Raw genomic sequence first — 21031 nt, 5'->3', positions numbered from 1 at the left:
GGATCCTGGGAACTACCATCCCATCAGTCTAACAAGCCTGATCTGCAAGGGCATGGAACGCATTATCATGGAACTTATAAACAAAGACATTGGCAACCTTCAAACACTGGACCCCACCCAGTTTGGGTTTGTGAAGGGCCGATCTTGTCTCCTGAATCTGATTGACTTCTTCAAATCAGTCTCCAGAGCTGTGGATGAGGGTAAGGCAGTCCACGCAGCCTATCTGGACCACGCCAAGGCCTTCAGCACCATCCCCCACTCTGGAATCATAGATAAACTTACTAAGCTGGGCATAAATCCCTATGTCATTCGATGGGTTGCCAACTGGCTTACTGACAGAACCCAGACTGTAAAAGTAGCCAACTCCAAATCCAGCTCCAGACAAGTGAAACGTGGAGTACCTCAGGGTTCAGTTCTGGGACCACTCTTGTTTGGTGTCTACTTCTCTGAAGTACAGACCAATACTAAGGGACTCTGGCTAACAAAGTTCACAGATGACTGCAAAGTCGGAGCCATTATTGAATCCCCAAATGAAGTGGATATTCTACAAAAGGGCTTTACAGCAACAAATGCCTGGTGCCAGAACTATGGGCTCAAGCTTAATGCCAAGAAATGTATAGTTATCCGCTTTGGAAAAAAACATGTACCCATGAATTACCAAATAGGTGGCAGGACACTAAACATCGAAAGTGTGATGAGAGACTTAGGGACACAGGTGGACAGTGGTCTCACTTTCGATAACCACATTGCCACAACAGTCAGAAAATCCTTCTATGTGGCACACCTCATCATCAAAGGCTTTTCATCCAGAAAAAAGGAGGTCATTGTCCCACTGTACTCATCGCTCATTAGACCCATTATAGAATATAATGCCCCATTTGTTATGTACCTCACAAGACATCTGCAACAGCTGGAAAGGCCACAGAAATACCTCACTAAAAGAATCACAGGCCTAAAGCAGATGCCATATGCTGACCATCTAAAAAAACTCCAGCTATACTCTGTGGCATATCATCTACTCAGAGGCGATCACTGCTAACATACAAGGCCATGTCAAACCCTGAGCTGTTGGACATGCTCCACTTAAAGAAATCCCAATCCCTCAGAGCCACATGCTCCAGGGATCTAAACCTTGTCATCACAATGAACAAAACATGCTGGAGGGATAGGTTCCTCACCCAGAGACTCCCCATACTCTGGAATAGACTGTCCATACATGTCAAGCAGAGCGTCTCCTTGGCCCTCTTCAAAAGGAACCTTGATGATCGGATGGGAGATAGGAAATTCACCCCGGGGATCATGTCAGTCGCCCTGCTGGACAGAGGTCCAGAGAAGTAAATATTGTGGGAAGAAACCAGGGAATTGTTATGGCTAGGTTTGCATAGGCCCTAGGGCCGATAGCCTAGTACCAACCTATGAACCTATGAACCTATGACTCTGAGGAAAGTAATATCAAGCAAATCAATAAATGCAGCACAGTTTTAACTAAAACAATAACTCTTTTTACATGAAAATCAGACTGATATGCTTTTTCAAGATATTTTTTATACTCATATACTCAACATTAATACTGGAAAAACATTGTTTTTAGCTGCAACAAGAAACTAGAAATAACATAGAACTTATAAACTTCATAGTCCTGCTTATCAAAAAAGGCCTAAATGTTACAGGCCAGTTCATGTGTTTCAAATACGTTAGAAAAACTTTCATTTCATAGCTGAATGATAGCATGCAAATCCGCACAGCAAAGCCTAAAGGCTTAACAATATAATCCTACATTTTATATCTGTCCATTTTTGCCCATTTCTTCTTCTGATATGAATAACAGGATTAGTCTGTTTTGAAAAAATTGTTTTCTTTTTGTAATCCACAGTTGTTGCTACAACACTTGCATAAGTAAGTTTTGGTTGTGTTATTGAGTGACTGTCTGGCTCACACTGTCTCATTGCTGCTTGCTTTCTAACTTCTCAACCTTCCATATCACATCACATCATCCAAGCCCATATCATGCCTGGGAGTTGTGTTTCTGATGGTACACTATCACTCTGTTCTGGAAACCACTCTTCCATTAAATCACCCCAGGATAAAGCAAACTCATTTGTTTGCTCCACTGACATCAATATCAACATTTCATCTTGTAATTTTACAAACTGCAGTGCAAACATTTCAGCCATTTTTCATTTGAAGTTACTTCTTGCACATTATCTGTAGACAATGCCTCTGCCATGCCTGTCCACTCTGCCATCTTGGATCCTCCAGTTTAAAGAGGAGGGGACGTTCTCCAATGCACTGGCTAAATTTCCCCTAGTAGTATAAGTATAAACTTGGGTCTCCCTTGAAAAGAGACCACTAGACTAGGGGTAAAGATAAAATAAATAAATAAAGATAAAATAAAAAAGAAGTGTCCATGCTTTTTCCAGATACTTGTGGCATGAGATTCAAGAATGGATATATTTATTTGTACTAATGTGAGATATGATGGAGCTGTGGCTGCACATTTCAGGAATCCAGGTGGGTGACTGTCTGCAGCAGGGGTTGTAGTTTGTAGTCTTAGCTGATTTTTTTTTTTGTGTGTACATGTATGGAGGTGAGTATAGGCTGGAGTGATAAGTGGATTTCATTGCAATTGTATGGGTGGGGGGACTGGAGGGTTGGTGGGAGTTGTGGGAGTTGTGTTTAATAAATGAAGCAACAGCTTCTAGGAACTAGTTGCTGATGTTATTTGTGACAATTGGTGAAGAATTTTCAAGACAGGAATTTGGCTGTGGATTCTGGCTTGGGTTCTGTAAGTTTTGTACCATGACCAGAATTGTTATGGACTGATTTGATGTGACTGAAGTAAATTAAAGTGCTGGGGTTTGTTGTAATTCTGCACATGATATTTGGTGTTGTTTTGTATCTGTGTAAATTGTAAAAAATAATTAGGGATTACTTGGTGTGCCATGCTTTACAGGCCTTATCTATAAGCCTTATTAAGTGCCTGTTTTTTGTTGTTTTAGATAGCCATGGTTTACATTGAACCCATTTTATCCTAAGGAGAGCATAGTCATTTAGTATACTGGTAAAAGTTGTGTTAAATTCAAGGGTGGCTTCATCAAGAGGAAGATATTTTAGTATATCCCAGCTGCATTGCTTTACTGTGGGGATGAAATTGTCTACATTAATATTGGATAGGTTAGGACAGTCTAGTGCATATGATGTTTTGCTGAGTTGCTTAAGAGACTATGAAAGTGGGCACTTAGATTGCTATATACAGTGTCATTGCTAGAAGTATCTAGTCCAAAGTAGGGGCTTTAAAGGAAGACTTGTGATATTCCATTGGTGTATTAATGAGTTGAAAAAATCCATATAGGTTAATGATAGTAGTGAATTAGGGCTCAGAGTATTTTCATCTTCCCAAGGATGATTATTTCTCATGGTACACTAGAAGATACCCAAGAAAAAACTGATAACTTAATCTTTCACATCCAGTGCTGCTGCCATTGGTATATTTCCACTGTATTCATTCAAATTTGCTCACAATGCTTTTCTTATAAGGTTTCCATATTATTATTATTATTATTATTATTGTTATTATGCCACATTCTAGGATGAGACCAATGTAGTTTACACACACTAAAAACATTGTTTTCAATTTCCTGGACTTCATAAATGTTTTTATACCATGGTCAGTTTTAAAACTATAACAACCGGTTGGTTGATAGGATCACAAAAACTCAGAGTTGGATCTATCCATATACACTTCCTGCTTTCTGTCTCTCAGTGGGCAGCATCACTAGTAAGGGGGGAGACTAAACCCTAAAAGGCTATTCCCTTAACCACAGAAGTTCTTATGACTACTCTGGAGTGGACTGTCTGCTACACTCCTTTTCAGATGGTCAAGTTCGACTCCTTCAACATTGTCTTTTCCCAGACATCCTGTGGAAGGACTACCTCCTGCTGTGCAGTATCTCCCAGAGAAGACATTGAACATACCTGTCAGCCTGGCAATGTAACTTCTACAGTTTTACTTTTATGGACATTCCCTCAAACTATTTATGCATTTTTTTTACTGTTGGGTCCTTAAACACTGAGCTAACGATTCTCCTCACTGTGTGATTTCACTAACTAATCCTGTAAGCTGCTGCCTGCCTGTTCATAGATTCTCTCTGTTTATCTCCAACCTCTGCATATTTCTTTCCACTACTCCCTCTTTCAGTTTCTTTACTTTTCACATGGATATACACACTATGTTCTCTGTATCTCTTACCTCATTATCCACTAATGGTTACTGCTTACCTTTTCCTCCTCTGTCTTTGCAGATTATCCCAACTGAGATTCTGTTTCTTACTTCCTCCCTACTTTCTCACCCTACCTAGAGTCGCATCTGCTTCCTGTCCCCTAAATTTTTTCCAGTTCCCTGTTGTTTTATTCACTGATTCAGTATTACTACTATCTATTTATTTTATTTCTAGTGTTATCTTTCTGCCCTCCCATAATCCTAACATCTGCATCCATCTGCTTGCACTTCCTTTTTCTGTCCCTACTTTCCACATCCTATGCTTGTACTATCAGAACCTGCCTGTGCTCATTACTCCCATAATGCATTTCTTTCTTATTCTTCTTCTCTTCTTTTGTTAAGTTCTTCTATTTTCCCACCTTTCAGTATTCCCCACTACTTGCTGATTCACAGTCTAGTCACTCTCCCTGCCCTTAAGGTTTCTAGTAGGCTGTTTCTAAAATCTCATACTCTGTCTAATTCAACTTCCTGACTCCAATATCTTGGCAGACATCATTGCTAGTAAGGGGGTCTCTTTTATAAGGAATTTAGCTACTGTGATATATGTGTATATATAACATTTCTTCATTTCTCCTGAGACATTTCAGTTACTAAGCTAACCTTTACCCTCCCCTTTTTTTCCCCTCCACCCTGTTCCTCTCACTCTTATACCTTACTATTCTACCTTCACTGCCTCATTGGTGCGGATGTAATTTACTGTTTACATACTCTATCTTTAAACTAACACGGTTGACTGTGTAGACAGCTTTTCTGCCTGCTACCTTCCTACATAATCTATCCATTCTGTTTATGTTTACTAACACTACCAAGACTTTGCCATGCATCTAAACAATTCTCTTTTGTTTTTAGTGGAGAAGGGGACAACACCCTAAAAGACTATTCCTGTCACCATTTAAACTTCTATTACAAGTCACTCCTTATAAACCATTGGTATAAGTCACATGTATGCCATTTGTGGGAGTTGTGTAAACTTCCTAGGTGGCATGCACACACATTGTAGATGATAAGCTGTACATTACAGACCACCTGGTAGTTGATACCCTTTGTGTGTAACTTGCCTTCTTCTCAGTTCATTAGTCAGGGCCTTTATTTCAATGTGGGCATTGTGTATGGCTTTCAGTAGCTCAGGGGAATCGGACTATATTATAGAAATCCCACAAGGTGTTGATTCTCTCCTCTGGGGCATGTGGGATGTTTCCTCACATGTTAACAAATGGCAGTGAGAAACGTATGGAGTATTCTCAAGGCAGAGGCCTGAGATACTCCCACTGTGTCCCTGAAAGGTCCCTGTAGATAATATACATAAAGTCATACTTATCTTTGTATCCACTGGGATAGGTACTCCATGACTACAGTGGATTTTGCAGACAAGGCTGACACATTTCCATGATCTGCTTGATAGTGTCTCTGTCAACACAGTGTTTGTCCATACTGTTAGTTTTGTGGAGGCCATGAAATGCTAAGTGAGTAGAGATGACCTGGTGCCTCCATGGGAAATGCAGTGCACCATCGGGCATAACAGCTGTAATGCGAACCTCTTGCAAATACACATTTCCTATGGCTTCTACAAGCCCTAACATAATTCTGTGAGTTACTCCACGTGAACATGAGCATATGGCCAAGCCCAAATGTACATCCCTCACAGCGCTGTTCTGCAGCATTTAAACATTTTTGAGTCACTTTGCATTCTTGTTTTGCCTCAGTATCATGCATGGCACCTCATTATATGGTCATAAGCATATAGCTTGGCTGACCACATTAATTGGGCTAGCCACATCGTGTTGTTTGTTTTTTTGAATCATACATACCTTGCTAATGGCCACTTGTAGCACAGATTTGCAAAGCGAGATGTGGTAACATTTTCTGAATGCAGAACTCTGTATTTCCTGCTTCTTATTACTCCTCTAATAAAGCTATAATCAGGTGACATTCATACCAGCTCTGGTCCTTCACATTTCCACCTATCCCAATAAAACCATTTCAAAACCTTACTCTGACCTACATTAACAAATGGCTTCAACTTGATAGTTGGTCAGTTCAACATCCCCCAGAATTAATAGCCATTTCTGAATCTTGGCTAAAAGACTGTCCACATTCCTACATATTTCATCTCAAACGTTTGTGACAAACAACCAAAAGCACAGCAAAGGTGGCAGTCACCCTTGGCACAAAGTGTTAGATGTGCTTCAAGAAGTACAGTTTCTGCAATCTTCTTTCTGTACTGGCATTACATTTCTGAATACCTGTAAAGAAAACAGTTCAGTGCATTAGCACTTTGTGTGTGGTAAGTATTAGCAAGTTGATTGCAGTGTAGCAATTGGCTTGATATAGTTTAAAAAAGAATAAAAGTCTTTTTTTTTCAGGGGGGTGGATATCTGGCTAAGGACGTGGACTTTTTTTGCTCTTCAAATGAAAAGCTGAGGATGTGGGGTGCTAGATTAGGGTTTTGTCCCAAACACCAGATGAGGCAGCTATGGCACTGCAGCAAACCTTGTGCATCACTTTAAGCCTAGCCAGTCTCCCACAAAGGTAAGAATCAAACTCTGTACCTTATATCTGTGAGGCAAACAGCTTAACCATTATACCAATCCTAACCCAATGAGGTGGTACTGTGCTACTCTTTAGAAATTACACAAATCTTTCCAAATGATTCAGCTTCTAACAGTGACCCAAACTGGCTAGTTGACCAAATTTTACTTGGGCCATGTCAAATTACTTAGTTGTGTACATTCCACCCCTCCTCCACTACTGTCTTACTAGAGTTTACTCCTGCACTGTCCTTCAACACACAGTTGGTCAAAAATTAATTCTTGCAGGTGATCTCAGTCTAGACTAGATGAGCTCCCTCAGGACACAACTTAATAGAATTGCCACCTTACATAATCACTCACAAATAGTGTCTGATTAGACTAGGCCTAATATCAAAAACTTCACAGTCATTGTTTTAATTAATACACCAGAAAATTAACATTTCTTCACATGTACTTCCCAACTCCCTTAGTGACTACTGTCCCATTCTCATTTATCGGTCCCTCAAATTAAAAAAAAATCTTTACCACAACTTATCCAAAGCAGGACTGTCCATACACCACTAAAGACATCCTTTCAACAGAGCTGAGATCCACTGACTAATCATCCCACTACAATTGTGCTTATTTTATTTAACATTTGTTAACTGGGAAAGTCTGACTTGGAACAAAGCCAATTTTAAGTGGAGGCCTGGGGAGAAAAGCTCCAGACACATGTCTTTGTAACATGGGAGGAAACAAGAGCTCCCAGAGGAAACCCACTTGAACGCAGGGAGGACATGCAGACTCCGCACAGAAGGCAACCCAGCCAAGAATCAAACCAGAGAACCTCTTGCTGTGAGGTGACAACGTTACTGCTGCACCACTGCACCATCCAGTTATCCAGTTTCTGGCCTCTCCACTTTCTATAACTTGATGCATACTATTCAAGAGAGAATGTAATACCCTCAAAAATGAGAAAACATGCTTCACCTTCTCCTTGGATAACCAACAAAATCAGAAAGGTTATAAAAATCAGAAAAAATTCCTGGCCATGCTGGAAAGCCAACTCTTTTAACATGAACCAATTCAACACCTACAACAAATTCTGAAAGAAACCATGCAAACTACTAAACAAGCTAAACCTGACTTCTGCAAATCACTCCGAAATTCTTACCTCAGTAACCAAAAGAAGTGTGGGCAAAGCCTGAAACAGCTAGGCTCATGCATTATTTTTCCCAAATCTGGCTTAGGACTTAAAGTACCACCCCACCCCCACTGTCTCTGAGATAAAGAACAATATCAGCAATCCCCCAGTAGCTCACTGTCAGCTTTATCCTAACACCACACACTTACCACTCTCCCCTCTTTACACAAGGGACTTGAATACTTACTGCTCCATTTCAAGGTCAACAGCAAAGTAGTAAACAAACATTTTAAACAAATAGACTGCTCATATGAGACTTTCTTCCAAAACATTCAACCCAATATTCTTAAGCTAACTAGTACACTTCTCTGCAAACCTAACACTCACCGCAAAATGTCTACCCCACAGTTTTACGCATGCTGTAGTCATTCTTCTTGCAGAAGTGTCTAATCCCTCTTTGCGTCTGACTTCTAACCTAATTCCAACTTCTACCCCCTTATCCCTTACCAAAATTCTTTAAAAGATTGTAATCAGATACTAGAATACATAAAAAAATGACATTCTTAACAACAGGCAACATGGCTTCCATCCTAACGACAGCATCGTTGCAACCATCTACTCTCTCTCTCTCTCTCTCAAACCACATATACACCAGTATGGAGCCAGGTAAATTTTAGGTGCTATAATCCTTGACCTTAAGAAAGCCTTTGATAGTGTTGATCATACTGTAAAAGAAACTTTCAGAAGATGGGTTTTTCCTCTGAGGTAGTACAATGATTTCATAGTTATTCCCGTAATAGCACCTTTCCTCTTTACAACCAAATCACACTTATATACCTCTGAAACAACCAACAAAGGTGTCCCAAGAGGGTCTGTACTTAGTCCACTCCACTTTTCTGCTTTTATAAATCTATCCCTGGGGCCTTCAACATGCCAACTATATGCCATCTGGAGACAACATACTCATAAGAGTAGAGAAAACTCTGTCACATTGCAAAATGAACTTCAAAATCACTTCTTAAGTATTTGAAACTGGCGTAATACTAATAAAGTTACAGTGAATAGTCAGGAAAAGCTGACTAATGCTGTCTGTCACAAATCTAAAGCTTCAACATATGCAACACTATTTCAGATCCCTCAGACTCTCTTTTATCCAATGTCAATGAACAAAAGTATCTTGGGATACTTCTTGAGCAGCATCTAACATTTCTCAAACACAATGGGACTCAAATCTGCAAAGTACATTCTCAGCTGAAAGTTTCCTACACACTGTACAATTTGTTAACCATGGAAGCCAGACATTCTACTGTCATCAATGATTTATTTCTCAAACTAGAATATGGTCTTCTTAGCATATCATTCTGCTCTTCATGGAATGTCTCTCAGATTCAATTGCCTGAAACCCAAATGTATTCACCTGTCTAACTACCATATGCACCATGTTACCATACTGAGCAAAGTAAATGGTGATTAGTCAGTGGTAGAGCTACTTTTCTCATAAGCACACGTACGTTCAAACTAATGCGTGAAAGTACTGCCCATCTCTTTTCAATAAACTGCAAATCAAAACCACAGCCTGGTTTCTTTGATGCTTTGATGCTAACCAGCTACAGAGACCATCCTTTAATCTTGCTATCTGTGAACAATTCTTGTTTCAGTTTGCACCCACATCCTGGAGCTCCCTGACTGAAACAGATTGACAGTCTCAAAACATTCAATAAAACTCCTCTCATCACATTTCAAAAAACTAATATAATTGCTTCAGAGATGCAAGTTAATTTCTGCTTGCTTCCTCCTTTTCTTCTTCTCCTCTGCAAAATATCCCAAACAACCTCCAAACCAAAGGATAAAAAGATCACAGAGACAAACTATCCAATAAAAACTGCAAGAATGACACAACCAAGCTAGAGTCTTCACTATGTTAAACTTCCTGAAGTAGAGGCCCATAGGATATATGCAAATGACTCCTTAAGGACATACAATGTTTCAGCTAATTGGGTTCTGAATGCCCTGGACATTTACTTTTTAAATCTTTATGGTATATAAAGGTCAATAAAGCCAAACTCCACTAGCTGTAGATACCTTCTCAGTATAGCATAAATGGATTCTTTGGCTATACCTTAGAAACACAAAGCTTAACATCATAAAAAAAGGCTGAAACATGATATCTGGAAATAGTTCGTTAAAATACAACTTCCAAATTCTGTGGATGCAATTTCTACCCTGTACTGTATTTCAGGAAATGTTCTAGTATGTTCAACCTTAAACTGGTACAATTCCACTCTCAATATATTTCAATATATTTGTTGCTTTTACTTTATTATTCTAATGAAATTCATAAAATACAGCAAATTTTGGTGCAGAAAATGGCAACAAGTTTGCCATTTTAGTTGATTTAGAGAAGTTTTAAAGTTTGTAGTCAAATGAGACTTTCAGGTGAAAAGCTTTATGAATCACATTATTGCCCACGTGCACAGATGCGTAACATCACACGGCAACTTTATATTTGCATGAATTATCATTATCAGCTGTGTGCTTCTCTTCTCCTCATGAATAAGCATGGGTGCACTTTGTGCAGTAATGTACAGCCTTTCATAAATGAGATCCCTATAGTCATGTTGAAGGCATGGCTCACACTCTATCATTCTCACTTTCAGAGAACTGCAGCCATTTTGATTCTTGACTGTGGACAGAAAATGGCTTTGGTTAAAGCCCAGGACAGAGTCTCAAGCTGATATCAGAAGGAAGTTTAAATATTTCTGTACTTCTATACCACAAGGTAGAGGGAAAGGCTGGTGGTAGCTTGAGTGGCCTAGTCAGAAAAACTGATGTATGAATTGACCTGGCAGATCTGGAGAGTAATGTTGTCACAGATATGATCACCTTAAGAAGAAGGCTTTAATATCATCTAATAGTTTTTTGATGGGTAGGTTGCTGTAGAGGCACTAGGTATTTTTGGGTATACTGATAGGGTTTATACTTTAGGAGGTATCCCATACCATTATGTCTATTGACAGCCTTTGACTGTGACAGGACATTTACATAGCTAGCCAACATAAAGCTCTTTGTATCACTTACTGGCAATGCCTGTAATGTGCTAACAATGCTCTTTTTTAAAACCTCATCTTGAATAGAAATCAAAAGATTGTAGGGGTAACCTCTCTCCAAAAACATACCCAAGATGAAATCACACTCATTTGTGAAAACCTCAAAAGTAAAGGTCATTCTTGCAGCTCGAACTAACTGACATTTAAAAATATTCTTTTTGCAAAACAAAGGATGACAACTATTAAAATGTAGATAGTTATTTGAAAATGTAGGCTTTCTATAAATGGAAGACTGAAATTATCTATTAACCTTGTCCTTCCAAATATGAACATTCAGATAATTCACAGCATATACTGTATGTTGGTGAGTAAACATTAAAACATTAGTTGTATTGTTTAAAAGCGGTGCAAAGTCAGAAACCTGTACATTAGTGGATGTCCAAAAAATGAAAAACATCTTCCAAATACCATAGGCAGACCTGCCAACAATTTGAAAATGGTGAATTTAATACCCGTTTTTTCCTACCAATACATGACCACATTAGCATAAACAGGGCTGCACACTTCTTCTATAGCCACCCCATGTAATTGTCTAAAATATTCACCTTCAAAAAAATATATATTATACAAAATGAGTTCCATAAGAGATGTGGCAAGGGTAATTATACAGCATTCTAAGGAAGTTAAATCCACAGTAGCAGCATTAAAAAATTCCAAACATATTTGATGTGGTATAGTGGTAAAAAGATCTACCACATTAACAGTTAAAAAAACTGCAGGTACAACTATAAAACTTATGAGTAATCTTGAACAAATAGTCCCATGAATCCTCGAGAAGGTGATTGATGGAAGAAAGTGAATTTTTTAACATCTGGTCAATAAAGAATGCTAACAGATAAGTTTTAGAACCCCGGGCAGCTACAATCAATCGGTATGGGGGATTGTAAATATCCTTGTGGACTTTTGGCATCCCAAAGCTGCTGGTATCAAGAGGTTAGGGTCATGAAGAAAGTCATAAGTATCAACTGAAACAACTCCCTGCATCAAAGAATCATTGAGAAAAAAAAACAATCTTTTTATATCCAATAGCAATCTCTTTGATGGAAACAGTATTATAGTTATTGGGATCCTGTAACATGTTCGTTATCTAACAAATGTAGTCAGTCTTAAAAATAATACAGTGTCCCCTCCCTTATCTGGTTCCATAGCTCTCATGGTGGGATCATGTTTTAAGCTGTAAAAAAAAACTTCTCATTCTTCCTTGGATAAATTGTAAAAATGTTGTGGATGTAAATTAAATAACTGATAAAAAAAATGTTTGCATCACTTTTCAAAAATAGATAAAATAGAATTAAGTGGGGGAATTGACATGCATTTTTTCTTAAAAAGAGTGGACTGTAAGTCTAGTCCACATCTAAAGTTTAAAAAAATGTAAGTGAAAATTAAGTTTCCTGCTAAACATTTGGAATTCCACAAGTAAATCAGAGATATTAAGGGTGGTGTCGGGTACAAATATGAAACCTTTGCAAAAAAGAGAAAAATGTGTTTTATTAATCAAAATCTCAGTCTAGTTAAAAATATTAAAATCCTTAGAGGAAAACATTCTGCTCCCATGAGAGGGTATTATGTTAAACCTATAAGAATCAGAGGGGAAAGGGAGTTTTGTGATGTTGAAAGCCCCTTTTCCAATCTCTTCCTCTGCCTTTATTCCCCGAATATAGTTGAGGTGGAGGAGGGGGGTGGTGAAAATAAATCATAACTGTTAGGCCTAGTACAATTTTCTATCCTTTTGGATTTACTGGGAAGGGGGACAGGGAAGGAAAATTCACATTATATTCCTCCATAATGGGAATAGAAAGTATGTCAGCATTAACTTCTAATGATCTTGGAACAGGTTCATGGTGATTATTAACGTGCATATTATCAACCGTGGGAGGTGTTAGAGGAAAGTTAGAAAAACCACCCTCTTTACCAAGAAACCTACTTAATGGATAAGCTGTATAATAGCATATTCATGAGAATCCCTAATAATAAGCTTCTTTTGTTTTCTAGCAATATTAACTTTAACTTGACCATCAGTTTTAGAAAATATATTATCATACTTGCTCTTGTGATATTCAAACAAAAGGTTATTAATAATCTGATTATTCAATAAAGAAATTTCATCCAAAACTTTATGCAATAAAGAAGAGAATTTATGAACATATTCATGACATCTCTAGACATAATACTAACAATTTTCTTTATAAGCATTCTTTCACTTGTCCCAGACTCAATAAATGTTTATTTGGCATTTTGGAGTTTCTTCCCCCATAACGTACAAGGGGGCTCTTAAAAACCCACGTAGAACATAGGGAATTAATTTGGCAACTCAAGTTAAATGCTTCAGTTTATCCTGAAATTAACGAACATATTTCTATCTTACCTGTGCTGAAAACTAGAGTGGCGAACTTGTAAAACAGGCTTTTTTTAATTCTTAATTTTTAATCATTCATAAATTATTTTCTACGTCCATGATATATATACTTTTTATACCATCTCTCATTATTTTTTATCATTTTTCTGTGTGAATGTACATTTAAATTTAACTAATTTTAATATAAGCAATTAATTATTTCTCTGTTACACAATTTTTTATTGTGATTATTTAAACCTGTTTGATATTTCCTTTCACTGATTCTGATGAAGTCCCATTTCTTTAGAGATGAAAGCACTTAGCAAGTATTCATTGCTTGTTTTAATATATTTATTTTATATTCATAACAGTGGAGTCCATCGTGGCAGATTGTGTAATAATGTGATTAATTATCAGCTGGCTTGGTACCCAATACACTATTGATGGCATTTGTTTCTGTTTTTTGGAGTTCTTTTTTTTTTTTTTTTGGCTGCACAGACACACACTTGCTTTATGAGGTTCTGAGTATACTTAAATATCTGAGACAAGTGAGAGGACAGAGAAGTAACAATACCTATTCCTGGTGGTTAGAAAAAAAAACTATACAAGTGTTCTGTACACCATAATCCATTTGTGTATTACAGCCTAACAGTTTGGGACATGACACCCACAATAAAAGAATACACACTGAATCAAAGGGTGTACTTTTGCAGATAATTCAGGAGATACTTAATCTCAGAGCCATCCTCTGATGTTGCCCGAGCCATATATATATATATATATATATAGGTGCTTAATAACACTGTAACTTTCCGTGCTGACCAATTCCCACTAAAAGAATGCAACACCATGGTCCAGTAAATGACTGACAACCAGTGTTACTACTGCTGATCATTTGCACAACTACTGAAAATACACCTGGCCTAAACAAGGCATCCTACAAAACACTCCCCTCCTTACCTCAGTTCCATTCAATGCATTCACTCATTGGGATGACCAGAGTTTGTAGGTCTGTGTCATTGGTTTGTTAGTGTACATCCTCATGAGTCATAAAACTGAGCAAGCATACAATTTACTTTGGTACATGCTGCATGACATTGTTGAGAGGTGGATATTTAGCTGCTGAACATGTACAATCTGCCTAATTTGGGGAAGGAGCTATAAATGTGAGGGTTACTGACTTAGCTGTGAGAATAAACTTTCCAAACACTGGAATGAATAGTTACTGTTTAATGGTTTGCCCTGGATCTGGTGATCTAGAAACAAATATTAAAGCTGGAGATGCTTGGTCTGTATGGTGGGTCTGTTGATGTCATACATCTGGTAAAGCAGATTCCTATCCTAGCATTTCTTGAGCCTGATAAGGTGTTGGGGGGTTTGCTGTGTTAAATGAAGACAGGCTCACTTTCTACTACTGGACTGATGTGCTAGTTTGAAAATAAATGCCAACTAGGGCACTCCAGAAAGTATGGCACATGCTGATCAATGCATACACCTCTTCCACCCCTGTCTGATGTACACTTTCTGAATTGTTATGGCCTTTGTGTATGAGCCTTGAATGTTGTAGAAGCATGGTACTGGCACCTGAAAACATTATTAGAATGTACAGTAATTTTGACTGATGAAAGCGATTTCCAAAACACAGAGCAGAATGCAAAGCAATGATCTACAGAAATATCTGTTCTAAGCCATTCTTATCTCCTAAATGCCAACTGCTCCAGTAAAATAATGACAGATTCAGGCAGATACTTGAGCAACACAAAAGTGCAAGCAACTTTTCTGGGAAGCACCCCATAACTTCTTCGGTTTAACTTTTCTGTTGATTTCTATATCATCATCCTCTTCTCTTTCTCCTAGTTTCTACATGGGGGTGAGGTGTCATGGCAACAGTCATCATCTCTCTCAATTCAATGTCACTCTCCTACTTTCTTTGAGTCATGCTTTACTGTTGCAGGTTTTCTCTCACATAATCCATCCACCTCTTCTCTGGATGCTGTCATTTCCTCTAACTTTCTTCCAGTTTATCCAAATTCTTCTTCACTAGATGTTTCTCCTGCTTTCCTGCACATGTGCCCAAACCACTGTAATTTGTTCTCTTTGACCTTCTCTGCAATTGGAGCTACTTGGGCTTCTATTCTGATATCCTCATTTTTTTATCTGTCCCATAGTGTGCATCCTACCACCCATCACAGGCACTTAATTTCTACCATACAGTTGTACTGGTCACACCACTTTTTCTATAGCTTTTTTCAGGTTCATAGGTTAGTACTAAGTCAACTGCCCTTGCGAGCCATTGTTTTAAACCTAGCCAATTATCCTGTGTGAGACTTAAACCCTGCACCTTGTGTTTGTAAGGCAAACACCTTAACCATTAGGCCACCCTCCCAACCCCCTTTTCAGCTTCTTTGGCATTCTTCTGTCACACACTCCCCATGACAATCTATGTCAGTTGGCTGAAGCCCTTCTGATTCTAGCTATGACCTCCTTATTCAGACTTCCCTTCTCCTCAACTACCCTTCCCGGATACCTAAAGCTGTTAAACTGTTCCACTATTTCTCTTTCTATCTCAATTCTCAGCTTCTTCTGATTCCCCCATTTGCTGCCATGACAACTGTCTTATCGGTACTCAGATTAATTCTGTGTGCCTTCAGTTTTGCAGCTGATTTCCTGTCTGTATACAGTAAATGTAAACTTTGCATTATATTCCCTGAATAATGCCTTCAATATTGGTCACTCACGTAGCATTAGTCAGTGAGCTATGAATTAATTCATTTCATGTTTGTGGAATTGGGATAGGTAGAACTGGAACCAGGACTGAGTGCATCAGGGAGGTGTAGCAAATCCAAAATAATTTAACTACTTTTTAATTCCGTATCATTTTGTTTTTGATCTTCCAAAGGTTTGGCATTAATTACTTTTGACAGTTAGCACACAGGGTTAAGGCTGTGAGCTATAGTTCCTGTAGTACAGGGTTTGAGTCCTTCAACCCTCATTTGCCTACTGTGTAACCTTGAACATATCACTTATCCAGCCAGTGCTTGGAGGCAACTGGTAATTTGGGCTTGGCTGCTCAATAGCCCCTAGACTCCAGGCTGAATAACTACCTACTAATGTATTTCCCTTGGAAAGAGAGAAAAAAAGATTAAATACATGTACTTATTCTGACAAACATTATGTACATTACCTGTACAGTCTTATTATCAGAGCATTACCAACTGAGGTTTTTGAAGGAAATCTGCACTCCTCACTAAAGAAACTACCACTAGATAAGTGACAAAGATTCATGTTTTATAGTGTTACTGATGGCACACTTATCAAATCCAAATTACTGAAATCAGATAAAAAGAAGAGCAAGCCTCAGTAAAATATTTTAATGTTTGTTTTTAAAAAAAAAAAAAAAAAAACTGGTAACACCTAACAGCAATATATTGCTGACTCCAACCAGTTACAGAAATAATGGAACATCTTCAGATCAATTAACATTCAGGGATTCACCCTTATATTGTGTTTGCCAGTTTTTGATCGTGTGTGTGTGTGGGGGGGGGGGGGGCTTGCATCTTGTAGAAATGAAGATAGGAATAAATCCATATTTTATGTCTTACTTTTGAAAATCTGTGCAGTTCTGTGCTTTGATAACAGGATCTGCATCTGGCCCATTTGTGCATTTCGGGTATGGTATTAATTACTCACAATCAGCAATAATGGCTTTGATATTGTGATATGCTCCCTGTGACTCTTGCAGTTTTGAGGCTGTAGGCTGGGGCAAACACCTCATTAATAATAACGCTTGTTGTGTATTACTGCTGACCAGTAGGTAGTAGTCATACCAACTGCTGATTTACCTAGTGGAGTACCTTGAACATTATGCTGCCAAATTTTCTTATCAAGAGAATTGCTGTCAGAAGATAACAGACACATTGCTCAATGATTTTTCAGAAAAAAAATTTAGTAAGCAAGCACAAAAATAAAGTAAGCATTCTTGACAGCAGGTAAGTTTTATTTACTTAGCAGTGCATGCTGCTTTTAATTGCATTCTTGTCCAAGTTGCAATACTGTATCTTGAACTGAACCACTTTTTAATTATATATCCCTTTGTTTTTTGACCTTCCAAAGGTTTGTTGTTAATCTTTTCTGAATGCATGTAAGATATGAACCATGCATTCAAGTCTTTGTAAATGAGGGCAGGTGGTTCATGTAAACATACTGACGACCATCATCTGTCAGCCATAATTTCATATCCAGTATCCTACATACCCATCCTACCTGCAGTTCATATGTAATATGGCAGCTATGACAATGCTGTTTAGTCCAAACATGGAAAAATAGTTCAAAGTTGCTGTCCAAAAGTGATATTAGTAAAATTAACATTGCTATAACATGGAGTCTTTACTGTAATAACCAGATTATACAGCTATCAGGAAGGCACTGCTCATTCCAAGTTGCTTCCTCTCTAAATAAACTTAGAAACTTAATTAAAGAACTTAATTACACTGCAGAACTGGGGCTGTTTGTGAATCAGAGCAATGATTTATGTTGTCTGACAATCTGAAGACAGAAGACAACTCTAATGTGCAGATAAAGCCAAGAATTGCAATTGTAGATCATGCGACTGGCAGCTAATAGCACTAACTCGCTGGAGAGAAATCTGGATCTACTTAAAATGTCAGGTGTGTAAAGTAATGAGTCTCAGCTTAGTAGGAGACTGGCAGAAGGAGTCTTCATGGTCCACTTGTCAATTACATCTATACTGTATATATGTTATGGCAAACCAGGGAAATATGTCAGCACTTAAAGCCCTGCAGCTCAACAAACACATGGAGAAAACACTAAACCAAGAATATATTTTAAAATAAACTAGTCTGAATAGCCTATATTTTTCAAAATTCAAGCAATGTTTTAAGCAAAATTAAAGTGAAGCTGCTATAAACACATCTCAATGCCAATCAGTATAACATACAATATAATGATATGACTTACAGTTCAGACTGCTCATTGTTTGGGGTACAGCAGAGAAAGTGTGCTTACTGACTATGACGCATTAAAAGCAGTAGAGCAGTGAAATTAAAGGCAGCCTTTCTTTACTGCCAGAAGTACAGTGTTTATTCAAGGGAAAAATGTCTTATGATATTTCATTGAAAAATACAATTAAAAGCAAACAGAATGATATAGACAAAATACTGAAAAATTAAAGAGGGAAGTATTGCAAATTCATGGGAAGTACATGCAACTAGAAGGCTATTTTTATGACAATTGACTCTAGCTTGGCTTGGCTTGGCTTTGCTTAGAACTATCCACTAGTGCTAAGCTCTTAGTGTTGGGTTTCCTGAACATTCTTAAACAAAGATACAATCACATATGCTGGATGAAGGTCACTGTCCTGTTCAACCACCACCAGACATGCACTTACAAAGAATTGGCATCAAATTATTAGGTTTACGTTTCTTATTTTACTGAAAACTGCTAGATACAGATTGGGAGCTCTCTCTATCCATATTTTCCAGACATAAACTTAGTAGCAAAACAGCTTTAGAACATTCCAGGCTTATGATTGCCATTTAATAACTGACTTTCTGAAAAGGGTGATTATGGCACTGTTCAGCCAGATTTAAACTTAGACTTGTTGCAATTTTCCATGATGGTAAGGCTGGCTGCATTGATTTTCCTACATAGTTACTTTTTCATGCCTCTTTTCCTGACAAAAAAGAATAGCAGCACTATTCACAAGAACATATTAAAACAAGGCATCTTCAAGCAAATCCAAATTTCCACAGGCAACTAGCAATGCACCACAGAAGATCACAAGTAATTTATTCCATGAAGGTGCACGCTGAGAGCAATGTACCACAGAAGATTGCAAGCAATTTATTCCATGAAGGTGCACGCAGATAGCAATACACCACAGAAGATCACAAGTAATTTATTCCATGAATGTGCACACTGATAGCAATGCACCACAGAGGATTGGAGGAATTTATTCCATGAAGGTGCACGCTGATAGCAATGCACCACAGAAGATCACAAGTAATTTATTCCATGAAGGTGCACGCTGATAGCAATGAACCACAGAAGATCACAAGTAATTTATTCTATGAAGGTGCACACTGCTGCATTTTTATTACATCATCGACAGTATCACCTTTAGTATATTTCTGATATCAAGTAGATGCTCTCTCTTCCTTTATTTGATCTCTAAGGAAATCACAGAAGAAAAGATGACAACCATAGTTACAGCTATGATTCTCCTGAGTCTAATTAAGGGGATGGTAGGGAAAAGAAAGTTTGTCAACTTACATTTCATGAAACAGTTAGTGTTACACAAAGGTCATGCATAATTGTTCTGTTTTTCAGTGGATGTTTTTTGACAGAGGATGACAAATATAATTTTTTTCTTAGAAAAAGTAGAGAGTGATGGGTGGATTCAGCAATGTACGATGGACTCTGCACAGTTTGTAGAGCTACAGTATAGTAGAATCTTCTCATATCTACACTACGTTCCTCATACCTTCACAGCCTTTCAGTTGGAATGGAATTTTGGAATTTCATCCTCTATCTACCATTTACCAGAGTGAGGACTCATTGACATATATACCATACCCTTTATGAGACCTATGATCATTATGTGTGTTCCCCATAATGGGTGTGCATTTATAGAGTTTCCATTCCTTACATTAGGCAGACACTTGCAGCTGCTTTCAATGACATGTCCTCATTTTATTGGCATGATGGCTGGATTGCCAGAATGGACTGAAGGTGCTAAAATAACTGATTCAGTTTTATATCTATGGGTAGTAAGATGCACACTGGGGCAGACGAGAAATGAGGACATAAGAGCAGAAGCCAAAATAGCTCCAGTTGCAGAAAAGATCAAAGAGAACAGATTACAGTGGCATGTGTGCAGAAAAGCACAAGACAATCTGGTGAAGAAGATTTGGGACAGGCAGGAAGAAGGTAAGAGGAAACAAGGACATCCAGCAAAGAGGTGGATGGATTGTGAGAGAGAAGATCTGGGACAGTCAGGCATGAGTATTGAAGAAGGAAGACGTGTGGCAACTGAACTGAGAGAGATGGTGACAGTTAACACAACACCCTGACTCTATGTAGAAAATGGGAAAAGGGGGCTGATGATGATGATTTTAGATATATTAAATTGCAGTACCTTAACAGCCACAAAATGCATCCCTCCAGTATGCTTCCTTTTCATTTGAATCAGAATGGTCAGCTTATAACCCTCCAACCTTAAATGGCCAAGACCAACAGATGTCCAAACTTCCAGAACAAACCAAAATTCACATGTCATACTTATTGTGATGTCCCTACTCTGGACCAGCAATCAAGGAGCCTCAATCCTCACCACTGACATCAATGAGGGACATTCACTTGGAACAAAGATAGATACACACATTACTTCCAGATGCAGCTCTCTGCACCAAGCACAATTTCCCTAAGGAGCACACACAGGGAATGCATTCCCATCCTGGGGCCAGGTTTCACTCTCTCTCTGCTTGTAGAAATGTGCTACAGCACGTAGGAAATCTGCACATTACTGTAGTCACACTTATGTTGCTAGATGTGTTTTAGGTGACACTCCCTTACAACAATAGTCTTCCTATGTGGTGTCTCAGGCATCCCCCTCAAAAGTGACTCCCTTCAGTTGTC

This window comes from Protopterus annectens, chromosome 17.part0 (assembly GCF_019279795.1).
Source record: "Protopterus annectens isolate FY-2018-M chromosome 17.part0, PAN1.0, whole genome shotgun sequence".
In the NCBI taxonomy this organism is placed as follows: Eukaryota; Metazoa; Chordata; order Ceratodontiformes; family Protopteridae; genus Protopterus; species Protopterus annectens.
This window is presented reverse-complemented; position numbering follows the sequence as displayed.